The sequence below is a fragment of the Oryctolagus cuniculus genome, chromosome 19 (genome assembly GCF_964237555.1).
Source record: "Oryctolagus cuniculus chromosome 19, mOryCun1.1, whole genome shotgun sequence".
Lineage (NCBI taxonomy): Eukaryota > Metazoa > Chordata > Mammalia > Lagomorpha > Leporidae > Oryctolagus > Oryctolagus cuniculus.
The window spans coordinates 22949193-22962604 of NC_091450.1; the positions used below are offsets into that span (position 1 = coordinate 22949193).

Below are 13412 nucleotides of genomic sequence, written 5' to 3' on the forward strand. Positions count from 1 at the left end.
TCAACATTTAATTTATTGCAACTTAGCTGGATTGACTATAAAGACATTAAAAAGTGAATTCTATTTGTGGCCATTTGGCCAGTGTATGTAATGCAAAAGCATAAGATTCTGTTTCTCCAGATTTTAGCAGAGGAAATAGGAATCTGTGGGTATACCCCATGATTCTGCACAAGTCCTTAGATATAATAAGCTCCGAGTGTGATGCTACAGAGGGTGTCAATAGCACCAAGGAAATCCCCAAGTTCATTCTTGTAACACAGACATCAGTGGGGGAGAAACTGTAAGAGGCTGGAAAGTGGCAGAAGAAATACTCCTGTAAGGATACATCCTATCCCCTAGTCTCTGAACACAGCACATGCAACTCCAGCCTTCCTTTCAACATGATCTCCCTAGCAGCTTGCATCCATGTTTGCTGTGTCCTGGAGTACAGAGAGCACTAAGACCCTGATTCTGGGATAAGAAGAAAAGAAACCAGACAATCACATGCTAGTGCCATGGAAGCAGAAGGCATCAGGGCGAGGGGTTCGAATGCAGCCGGGCAAGGGTCAGCAGAGGAAGTCAGTGCTGGAGCTAAGCCTCCAAGAATGAAACAGGCAAACCACAGCAAGGCAGGGCATTCAAAAGCAGCTATTCTAACAGGGAAAAGTAGACACACACACTGGGCTGATACAACGTTAACTTCAAGGTGTTAACTTTTGTTCTAGCTTATGATGCTTGCTGGACACATGGTTAGGAAGTCTGAGACCAAACAGAACTGAAGAGCCAATCTCATTATCATTCAAGAGCTAACGGTTTTTAATGTAATTATAAATGCATGGGAACTCAGTCACTTTGTTTAACTAGAAAAAAAAAAAATTACCTGTTCTTCTAAAAGCAGAGTTAGATTCACTTTAGAAAACAAACAATCTCTAGCGGCTTCTTACCTGCGTAGGACTCCTAACTATTTCCTTGAGTCCCTCAGATGGGGGAAATGGCTCCCTACCCAAAACAGTACTAAACATTTATTTAGTGATGACTCACACATTTCCTCATTTAATCTGCAAGCAAGGAAAATGACCATGAGCAATATGTCCATTTCACAGATGAAAGAGGCAAGGCTAAACCCATGGTTAACAGTCTGAATTAACAGCAATTTTTCAGACTCAAGGGTCTGTGTTCTGGTCCTGGCATTCTCACCTCCCCTTACTGCTATTTTTCTCCTCTACAAAACTAAGGGATTAGAAATTTGTTAATTTTAAGAACAGAGGAGTAACCTGCTGCTTCAATCATAAATTTATTCAAACTGCTTGGATTGTCTTCTTTTTTTAAAGGAAAACTAAAATATACAAAATCCTTTACACTCAAGCATGTTTGAAAATAACTCCTCTATTTTTCCTTCTGTTTCTTCCTTACAATTCACCACCAGTCATCTTAATGTCTCTAAGCAAACAGCTGTCACTTATTTTTCAAAATCCCTAAATATAGTACCTTGATTTGGACTGCAGAGGAACTCTGCCTCCTAATACAGATACCAAGAAGATTAATTACATTATGCTAGTTTCCCTTTATTTATAAAATAAGCACAGAATTAAGCTTCTGTAATAAGAAAATTGCCTTTTAAAAATAACTTAGAATTTGTTTTTTTAAAAAAGGAATAGTTTGTTAGAGAAATAACTGTTACTTAGTGACAAGTTTTGAGTGAAATATTGACATGAATCTTTAACAATCAGCTGGCATTCCGCCGCTAGATTTTCCTCCTATTCAATGTAATCTTGTCAGCAACACCTGCCAATACTGTTGCAGCTTTAGTTACCATGACCACCACAAACAGTCTTAATGAAAATAAAAAGCAGAGCCGCCCATTAATCCCAAGGGAGCAGTAGCTGTGTGTGGAATCACTCTTGGCACATTCTGAGTTCACAATATAGCAACCAACATGGAGAACTGCAGCCCATGCAAAATAAACTTAAAGAACTAACAATTTGTGTTTGGTCTCATAGATTTATCCACAGACTTCAACAAAATAAGGTACTCAGACAAAAGCAAGGGAGCCGTGGTATCCCATTCCTCACAAGCCAAGTACACTCTGCAGGCCCCCTTGCACCTCTACTTGCCTCTGCTACAATCTTTATTACACAGAGAAACATAGGATCCAGACTGTGCATTTTAACTGTCATAATTTCTCCGTGCAGTAATATCCTCATGTCATAAGGAGGAACCAGTTTAAATCAAGACCTTAAAAGAACCATATTTGAAGGCCGGCGCCGTGGCTCACTTGGTTAATCCTTCCCCTGCAGCGCCAGCATCCCATATGTGCGCCAGTACTAGCCCCAGTTGCCCCTCTTCCAGTCCAGCTCTCTGCAATGGCCTGGGAAAGCAGTGGAAGATGGCCCAAGTGCCTGGGCCCCTGCACCCACATGGGAGACCGGGAAGAAGACCTGGCTCTTGGCTTCGGATCAGAGCAGCTCTGGCCATAGCAGCCATTCGGGGAGTGAACCAATGGAAGGAAGACCTTTCTCTCTGTCTCTCTCTCACTGTCTGTAACTCTACCTGTCAAATAAATTAAAAAAAAAAAAAAAAGAGCCATATTTGGGGCTGGCGCTGCAGTGCCGGCATCCCATATGTACCCCGGTTTGAGTCCCCGCTGCTCCACTTCCAATCTAGCTCTCTGCTACAGCCTGGGAAAGCATTGGAGAACGGCCCAGATCCTTGGGCCCCTGCATCCACGCGGGAGACCCAGAAGAAGCTCCTGGCTCTGGATTGGTCCAGCTCCGACCACTGCGGCTGTCTGGGGAGTGAACCAGCACATGGAAGATCTCTCTCTCTCCGTGTGTGTGTGTGTGTGTGTGTGTATAAAACTCTTCATTTTAAATAAATTTTAAAAAATTAAATTAAAAAAACCTGAATCTGTAGTTTCAAAAGCTTCCCTCTGGGGCCGGGGCTGTGGCGCAACAGGTTAAAGCCCTAGCCTGCAACAACAGCATTCCATATGGGCATGGGTTCTAGTCCCGGCTGCTCCACTTCCGATCCAGCTCTCAGCTATGTCCTGGGAAAGCAGATGGCCCAAGTCCTTGGGCCCCTACACCTACATGGGAGACCTGGAAGAAGCTCCAGGCTCCTGGCTTTGGATGAGTTCAGCTCTGACCGTTGAACCAACAGAATGGAAGACCTTTCTCTCTCCCTCTGGTTCTACTTCTCTCTGTAACTCTGTCTTAAAAAACTTCCCTCTGAGCAGGCTGTAGCCTAATGATGAAGATGCTCACAATCCTTCTCAGAATGCTAGCATTCAATGCCTGCCTTCAGCTTTATTTTTTAAGATTTAATTATTTTATTTGATAGGCAAGTTAGCGAGAAGCAGAGGCAGAGAGAGATAGAGAACGAGAGAGCACAAGAGAGAACAACAGCGTGAGAGAGAGGCCTTCCATCCACTGATTGACCTGATTCACTCCCAAGATGGCTGCAACCGTCAAAGCTGTGCCCATCCAAAGCCAGGAGCTTCTTCTGTGTCTCCCACATGGATGCAGGGGCCCAAGGACTGGGGCCATCCTCTTTGCTTTCCCAGGTCATAGCAGAGAACTGGATGGGAAGTGGAGCAGCTGGGACTCGAAACGGCGCCCATATGGGATTCCGGCACTGCAGGCGGTGGCTTTACTCACTACACCACAGTGCTGGCCCCTCCAGCTTCTTGCTATGCAGACCCTGAGAGGTAGCAGTGACAGTTCAAATAACTGGGTTTGGGGTCAGCATTGTAGCTTTGTGGGTTAAGCCTGCGACACTGGCATCCCATCAGGTGCTGGTTAGTGGCCCAGCTATTCCACTTTCAATCCAGCTTCCTACTAATGCACCTGGGAGGGCAGCAGAAAATGGAGGCAAGTGCTTAGGATCTTGTCACCCACATGGGAAACCTAGATTGAGTTCTAGGCTCCTGGCCTGACCCTGGCTGTTGTGGGCACTTGAGGCATGCACCAACAGATGGAAGATCTCGCTCTCTTTAACTCTTTCAAATAATAATCTTAAAAAAAAAAAATAAGTTAAGTTGGTTCATGTCACCCATGTGAGATACCTGGACTAAGTTCCCAGCTTCAGCCCACCTTAGCTATCAAGGGCATGTGGGAAGTGAGCCAGTGGATGGGATTCCCCCTCTGTCTGACTCTCTATGTCTTTATCTATTAGAGAAATAAAATTTTTTTAAAAAATAAAAATTTTCCAAGAAAATTCCAAGTTCAGATGGCTTCACTGATCAGTATTAACAAATATTTAAGGTTAAAAAAATAACAATTCTATCCAAATTCTTTCAGAAGATTTAACAGAAATACTTCCCAGCTTATTCTAGGACATCAGCATTAACCTGACACCAGAACAAAAAAAGCTATTATGTCCCTCATACGCATATATATAAACATTCTATACCAAAATTTACAAATTAAATCCAACAACATAGGGTAATGCATCAGGAGCCAAAGGGTTTAACCCAGGAATATAAGTCTGGTTTATCATTCACTACACATGTAATTAGACTTATCAAGAGACTAAGAAATAAAAACCATGTGATCACCTTAACAGATGCAGAAAACTAACAAAATCCAAGATTCATTCCTGACTAAAATAACTCTTAGCACACCAGAAACAGCAGAAAGCACCCATAACCTGATTAAGGAAATCCACAAAAATCTATAGCATCACAGTAACAACAGATTGAATACGTTCCCTTTTGTGTGAGGAGCAAGATCAGGATTCTACTCTCACCATATCCAATATCATATTACTGATTTTGTTTAGTTCAATTAGGCAAGAAAAGGAAATAGCAGGCATTCAGATTACAAGTAGTAATAATAATAATAAAATGATTTTAAATTGACATTATGCAGGAAATCTAATGAAATGTAGCAAAAAACACTACTAGTTAGTTTAGCAAAGTTGCAGGATACAAGACGTATAGGCAAATGTATTTCTACGCTGGCAGGGAATAACTTCATATTAAATTTTTAACGCTATTTACAACACTAAAATATTAAATACTTAGGACACATATGCAATGATGCGTAAGAATGCTGAAAGGGGATCAAAGATGGCAGATTAGGGAGCGGCACGCTGCCCTGGGCTAGGGATAAACAGTGAGGAGAAAAGTGTAGGAGGCATACTCTCAGGAGAGAACTGGAGAGAAAACCACCCGGCAAGCCCCACAGGAAGAGCTGAAACTGCGTGAACCCGCAATCTGGCTGAAAGGGTGGGCGCCATTTTGCAAAAGGACAACAACTACGGAAGCCTGCGGATGTGAACAAACAGCTCACTGGGACGGGGCACCTGAACGCAGGGCTGGCAGCAGCAGGCAGCCAGGCATTTGGCCAGTGGCTTCGCCTAGTGTGCACGTGTAATCCAGAGCTTCAAGTAGAGGGAATGGCCGGCATCCCCCGCTGACTCAGAGCTTGACTGGGAGGTAGCTAGGCAGCTGCAAGAGCTCTGGCTATTGCAGCCAATTGAGGAGTGAATCAGCGGATAGAAAACCTCTCTCTCTCTCTCTCTCTCTCTCTCTCTCTCTCTGCCTCTCCTTCTCTATGTAACTCTTTCAAATAAATAAATAAATTTTAAAAAAATATATGAAACTTGCGTAACTTAAATAAAATTTAAGAAAATAAATGACTGATGAGAGAAATGGGCTGAAATACTCAATATTGCTAAGAAGTCAGTTGTTTCGGGGCTGGCGCTGTGGTGTAGCGAATAAAGCCGCCACCTGCAGTGCCGGAATCCCATGTGGGCGCTGGTTCAAGTCCCGGCTGCTCCACTCCAATCCAGCTCTCTGCTATGGCCTGGGAAAGCAGTGGAAGATGGCCCAACTCTTTGGGCCCCTGCACCTACATGGGAGACCCAGAAGCAGCTCCTGGCTCCTGACTTCGGATTGGCACAGTTCTGGCCGTTGCGGCCAATTGGGAGTGAACTGGCAGACAAAAGACCTTTCTCTCTCTATGTAACTCCGACTTTCAAATAAATAAATAAATCTTCAAAAAAAGTAAGTTATTTCAAAAATGATCTACATTAAGCTATTAAGAGGTTAAGCCTCTGCTTGCGCCGGCATCCCATATGAGCACCAGTTAGTGTACTGGCCGTTTCTCTTCCAATCCAGCTCTCTGCTTATGGCCTGGGAAACGCTTGGTCCACTGCATCCACTTGGGAGACCCAGAAGAATCCTGGCTCCTGGCTCTGGATCAGCTCAGCTCCAGCCTTTGTGGTCATTTGGGGAGTGAACCTGCAGATGGAAGACCTCTTTCTCTCTGCCTTTCAAATAAATAATTTTTTTTAAAATGATCTATAGATTCAATATATCAAAATTCCAGAAGGCTACTTTATATCACTTGATAAGCTGACTCTCAACTTCAAATGGAGATGCAAAGGATCTTGAATAGCCTAAACTGCTCTGTAAAGGAATGCTGGAGGACACTACTGGATTCTAAGACTGACTATAAACCTACAGTAATTAAGACAATGTGGTACTGGGATAAAGGCGATCAATGGACCAAAACAGAGACCAAAAACAGAACCACATATAAGGACAACTGATTTTTAACAAGAGTGCATAGTCAATTTAGTGAATAGGGACTGGTCATTTCAACAAATGGTGCTAGAACAACTAAATAGTCATATGCAAAAATTAACTCAAAATGTGTTAATATACCTAAACAGAAAGCATGAAACCATAAAAATTCTGTAAGAAAATGTAAGGGACAATCTCTGTAACCCTGGTTTAGGTAAAGAGTTCTTAGATGTGAAGGAGGTACCTTTCTCTGAAGGGAGGAGAGAACCTCCACTTTGACTATGACCTTGTCTAAACAAGATAAGAGTCGGAGAACTCAGAGGGCTTCCATAGCCTTGGAAACTCATGACTGGAGCATAGGGAGATTACTGATGCCATAGACAGGAGTGTCAATTGGTAAAGTCAACAACAGGAGTCACTGTGCACTTACTCCTCATGTAGGATCTCTGTCCTTAATGTGCTGTGTATTGAGATTTAATGCTATAACGAGTACTCAAACAATATATTTCACTTTGTGTTTCTATGGGGGTGCAAACTGTTGAAATCTTTACTTAATGCATACTAAACTGATCTTCTGTAAAACAACAAAAAAAAAATTATCAATTCCCAACTTGACTCTCAATGGGATTAAACATGACAATATGTCTGATCTGATTTCATCATCATTTAAAAAAATCATCTATTATTTTTCACTTTATGTTTCTGTGTGGGAGCAAACTGTTGAAATCCTTACTTAATGTATACTAAGCTGATCTTCTGTATATTAAGATAATTGAAAATGAATCTTGATGTGTATGGAAGGGGAGAGGGAGTGGGAGAGGGGAGGGTTGTGGGTGGGAGGGACGGTGTGGGGGGGAAGCCATTGTAATCCATGAGTCGTACTTTGGAAATTTATATTCATTAAATAAAAGTTAAAAAAAAAAAAACAAAGTGAATGTCAGGTACTTCTCATACTTCTTGATAATTGCAGCACAAAAGCATGCAGTATAACCTTTTTTTCTTTTTCTGACTGTGATTAAACACTAAATTCAATTTATGAAAAAAAAAAAGAGTTCTTAGATGTGACGCCAAAAGCACAATGCATAGAACAAAATGAACTTTCTCAACATGAAGAATTCCTGCTCTTTGAAAGACACTGTTAGAATAAAGAAATGAAGATGAATCACAGACTGGGCTAAAAGACTGCAAAGCTTAAATCTGAAAAAGAATCTGTACTTGGAATATATAAAGAACTCTTAGAAGTCAATAAGATAACAACCCAAGAAACAAATGGATTAAAGATTGGACACTTTACCAAGGAATGGCAAATACATACATAAAAATTTGCTCAATACTATTAGTCACTATGAAAATGCAAATTAAAACAACAATGAGATCCTACCACCCATCTATTAGAATGGCTTAAAAAGACTGACCACACCCAGTGTTGACAAATACATGGAGACACTGGAAATCCTCATGCACTGCTGATGGGAATGTAAAAGGAAGCAACTTGGAAGGCAGTCTGGAACCTCCAAAGAAGTAAACATGTATATGATCCAGTCATCCCATTTTTTTTTTTTTTTTTTTTTTTTTGACAGGCAGAGTGGACAGTGTGAGAGAGAGACAGAGAGAAAGGTCTTCCTTTTTGCCGTTGGTTCACCCTCCAATGGCCGCCACTGCAGCCGGCGCACCGCGCTGATCCGATGGCAGGAGCCAGGATCCAGGTGCTTTTCCTGGTCTCCCATGGGGTGCAGGGCCCAAGCACCTGGGCCATCCTCCACTGCACTCCCTGGCCATAGCAGAGAGCTGGCCTGGAAGAGGGGCAACCGGGACAGAATCCGGCGCCCTGACCGGGACTAGAACCCGGTGTGCCGGCGCCGCAAGGCGGAGGATTAGCCTATTGAGCCACGGCGCCGGCTCAGTCATCCCATTTTCATTTACTTAGAGAAAGGAAAGTATATGTCTATACAACGACTTGTTGTACTCATAATAATCCCCAAAAAAAAACATTCAAATGACCATCAATAGTGAATAAAGACACAAACACACAACCATACAGTGGGACACTTCCAGCATTAAAAGGGAATAAACTACTGATGCACTCTACAATACAGATAAATCTCAAAATAATTATGCCAAGTGAAAGAAACCAAACACAAAAGAGTACGCATAAGATGATTCCACATTTATGAGTCTGCAACCCTATATAGGCATGCTCATCTATAGCAACAGAAACCAAATCAGCAGCTGCCTGCAGACAGAGGCAGAGGGGCAAGACAGTATGATTACAAAGTGGTACAAAAAAATTTGGAGTGGTGATGAATATGTTCATTACCCTTATTGCTGTGATGGTTTCACGAGTGCTTGTATGTGTCAGAATTAATTACACTTTAAATATGCAGCCAAAGGCCCATCAATTATAACTACTAAGGCAGTTTTTTAAAAAAGAGCTGCCTAGGGTTTGACATTGTGGCTTAATGGGTTAAAGCCGCAGCCCACAGCACCGGAATCCCATATGGGCGCTGGTTCAAGTCCCGGCTGCTCCACTTTAGATCCAGCTCCCTGCTAATGTACCTAGGAAAGAAGTAGAAGATGGCCAAGTGCTTGGTCCCCTGCACCCACGTAGGAGATGCAGATGAAGCTCTTGGCTCCTAGATCTGGATTGACCCAGCTCTGGCTATTGCAGCCACTTGGGGAGTAACCCCGCAGATGGAAGATCTCTCTCTCTCTCTCTCTTTCTCTGGAACTCTACCTTTCAAATAAATAAATCTTAAAAAAAAAAAGGGGGGGGGGCTGCCTAAACTATATAGTATCCATGTTAAATTGTCCCCTGTTAGGCAGCATACTGAAAATCTTTTACCAAAGCAAAGCAACTGATGTAACTGCTTCAAGTACACCTTTTCCTTTGACCTTTACTCTATATAAACACAACTGTAAAAGTAAATTACTATTGGATGGGAAAGTGATCAAACTGGTCTCCCTGGATTGCACAGGAGTCTGTTTATGGGCTTTCAACAAAGCTTGAACATTTAAACTACCAATACTGAATGCTCGGTCACTTAACATGGAAAATACTATACCACAAGCTTCCGGAAAGCAATTCATTAATTCAAACAAACATTTACTGCAAATGTACTCTGTGTCTGGCACGGTTCTAGGAGCTGAATTTCATGCAGAATGGCCAATAGTACCAAATTACAAAACCACTCTGCAACTTTTCTTGGAATACTTTGTAAGGTTTTAGTCATGGCACTAAAATAATACAACTAAAGAATGTCAGCAGAAATAGGCTGCACAGACTAGCCCAGTGTTCCTTCTAATACAAAGCTGAAATAACACACACAAATGGTAAGATGACTAGAGCTGTGCTGCCAACAACTTAGACTGCTAGAATGAAAAAGTTATCTCTTGAAGCCTGAGTGAGTTCAGGACAAAGATAAATCCATACTTATAAACACAGCAGGAACAGAGCTTGTCAGCTCCAGGAGGTCCTTCTGGCTTAGAAATACAGAAAGATGTGAAAAACTTAGGTAGACAAACACAAAATGATTCTAAAAATAGCAACAAGGCTGGTACTGAGGATAAACACCACCCTGCACCACAACATACTCTCCACTGTTGAGTTCAGAGAGAATTCTGTTGAACTGAATCAAGGTCTAGAAGTTACATCTTGGAGCTGGCACTGTGGCAAAGCAAGTAAAGCCACCACCCGGGGTGCCAGCATCTGATATGGATGAGGGTTCGAGTCCCTGCTGCTCCACTTCTGATCCAGCTCCCTGCTAATGCGCCTGGGAAAGCAGCAGAAGATGGCCCAAATGCTTGTGAGAGACCTGGAAGCTCCTGGCTCCTGGCTCTCTCTCTCTTCTCTCTCTCTCTCTTTGCCTTTCAAATAAATAAGTACATCTTAAAAAAAAAAAGCTGTATCTTTATTTACTCATCACAAATAGAACACAGAGGTCTACATCTCTTGCCACAACTTACAGCGCGCTTCACAGTTCACAAAGGGCATCCATCTGAAACCTTTTCTGATGTTTTCCCCTGCAGTGATGTCTCTTTGAGGTTTTCTTCCTAAACCGTAACATCAATAAAACTGCACTGTCACAGATAGCTGTTGATCACATGATTCAGATTGTCTTAGAAACAGCTATTCTTTTTCAGTTTTTTAGGATGCCTCTGAACTGTAATGTTTTGTGTTCTCAAAGGAACAATTTTCCTAAACAATAAGCTTTTAGTGAATTTTGACTGACATAATGATTCCCTTTCACATGTTCAGAGCATATTGTACTCAAATTTATATCCACATTAAATACCACTAATCTTCCAAGTGCTCAGTAACCGCGGCATTTCAGACCACACGTTCTGTGAGCATAGTTTGTAAATGGTCTCAATCTTGAGAAGCAATAACCATAAAAATAAAAGGAAAAACCAACCACAGTATTCGTTTCGTTTTTTAAATTTTTAAAAATTAAAATGGCAGTTTTAAGTTATTAAATGTTTTTAAAATCAGTATTAGTTAATGGAAACAACTTGACCAAAAACCTCACAGAATTCTGAGACCCATTAAAGAAAAGTTTAATGAGAAAAAAAAATGAAAACGGCTTTGGTTTAGGTAAAATGGTAAGAAAAGGATCCAAAAAGAAGAGATATTTAATTACCAACAGTTAAAAATTGTGGAAGCTTCCCAGTTCACCTTCAATATGAGTACTGACTTAAAGTAAAAGAGTGAAATGACACCCGCCAGTTTGAGTTCCATTCAAGGTCAGAACCACTTTGTGGTTCTTTCTGACACTTCCAACATCAATTACTGCCCCACTATTACATTTCCTCTTGAAGGAAAACATTGTTCTGCAGCCGAACATCTAATGACAATGTATAACATACCTGGCACTGTGCTGAGCACATCACATGCAGCACCTCCACTCATCCTCACAAACCCATAAACCCACATCGGAGCATTCTGCAGGCAGGTGGAGAGTTAATGATCCTGGTAACCAGCCTGACGTCACAGAGCCGTTTCCCATTCTAAAAGCAAAAAGGAACATCCAGAACCCTTTAGGAGGTGTCTCCTAAATCAGGCCCCAAACTGGACCACACCTACCTGAGAACGCAGTCATCTCATTATGAGCACCGGGTGTTTAATTACTCTCAGTGTGTTATTGCTGTCTAATTCACGCTATTCTGACTGTTCGCCTTTCACAAGGAAGAGCTACAATGCAGCAGCAGGACTGGGTTATACACTGCATTTTCCAGGCACTGGCTTCAGGTAGACTTAATTACCATACTCTCGCAAACTCAGGCAAGGTCTCTTCAGTAAGATGACAAGACTGTTGTTACACACCTACTGAGTGACCTTCCCATTTAATGCTCTTAATTACACCTGACTGTATCTAAAACGGCTTTAAATATTTAAAACAATTTGTATTTTAAATGGTACCAATATTTATAACATAAGCATATAATTGGTGTAAAATTGTAACAGGAAATATAAATAAGTGATTCAGTCTTCATTCCCCCAAAAAAAGATTCTACATTTTGTTAATGTCAGCCTGGAACAATGGTTTTTCAACACTCCTGTAGCCCAGTCTTCCACTGCCCTCTTTTACCCATTTAATACACTGGGGTTTCACAGATAACATATCCACAAAAGAAGTTTACAAATCACAAAATCCACCCCCTTCTTTTAAAATTTCTGTACATTACTTTGCTATCTTTGAGAGGTGGACAAAACTTATATTCAGAGTTGAGTAACAGTAGAGCAAGAACTAGCAGACAGCTTCTGCATTCTCACTGTCCATTAAGAAGGACTATTTAAGATCTATCAGCTACTTACACTATAGAAACTACAGTTGAGACATATTAGAAGTGTCTACATGGGGGTGGTGGGCGCTGCCTCCCAACACGGGGAATACCTGCCATTTCACAGAGTCCATCTCCACTTCCCATCCAGCTTACTGCTAATGTGCACTCTGGAAGGCAGCAGGTGATGGCTCAAGTACTTGGGTCCCTGTTCCCGGCTGGACCTGTTCCCAGTGAGACCCAGCTGGAGTTCTAGGCTCCTGTATTTGGTCTGACCCAAACCTTCAGCTGCTCAGGCATTTGGGAGTGAACTAGCAGATGAAGATCCCTCTGTCTTCCAAATAAAGCAAAAACCAAATAAATAAAAATTTATAAATATAGAAGGCACATGAAGGAAAGTGAAAGTTCAAGGAACATGGAATTAAACAATCTTTATTTTGATGCAAATTTTGAAACTCATGCATAATTTTTTCGAAACACATATTTCCATGAACTTTCTGAAATCCCCAATACATATGAATCTCAATTTTGCATCTAAATAAACTTAGCTTTTAATTCAATTGTCCACAAAGTTTTTTTTTTTGTTTGAAGTATCCTCATGTAATTTAGAATCACTTATCAGATTCCTTAGCTAGGCAACACACACTAAATCCTACAGACACTTAAATAAAAGAGCATTTCAATTGTTTTGCATATTCATTCTCAAAATACTCCCTTAATTAGAATCTAGGTAGAAATGAAACATAAATCTAGGTAGAAATAAAACATTTGGATTTCCCCCTCCCATTATTCAATGTTTCTTTTTGAATTATAATTACTAGTCGTTGAAAAAAAACCCAAAAATTACATGAGTGGAGATAGTGTCATCCTTCAGGATCTGTGGAGGGTTAGTTCCAGGGCCCCCCGGGAAACCCAAACCTGGAGATGCTCAAGTCCCTTCTATAAAACAGCAGACTGCATGAATCCTACACGTATTCCCCTGTATGCTTTCAATCATCTCCAAATTAATTATAATATCTAATACAATGTAAAAACTATGTGACTAGTTGTCATACTGTCTGGGTAATAATGACAAGAAAAAAAGTCTATAATAAATATTCAGGACACAGTATTTTTCAAATATTTT

The 13412-nt window shown here is 41.2% G+C and overlaps 1 protein-coding gene across 11 annotated transcripts in view; it reads right to left on the bottom strand.

The window, feature by feature from the left end:
* Positions 1–13412, bottom strand: part of MRTFB (myocardin related transcription factor B) — a 290368-nt gene that overhangs the window by 153919 nt on the left and 123037 nt on the right. For 2 of the 11 annotated variants that reach the window (XM_070064814.1, XM_070064813.1), the window contains exon 3: positions 11372–11512. The exons of the other annotated variants lie outside the window; for them this stretch is intronic. The gene's annotated coding sequence lies outside the window, so the exon portion shown is untranslated. The remainder of the gene's footprint in view (positions 1–11371; positions 11513–13412) is intronic. 11 annotated transcript variants of the gene reach the window in all.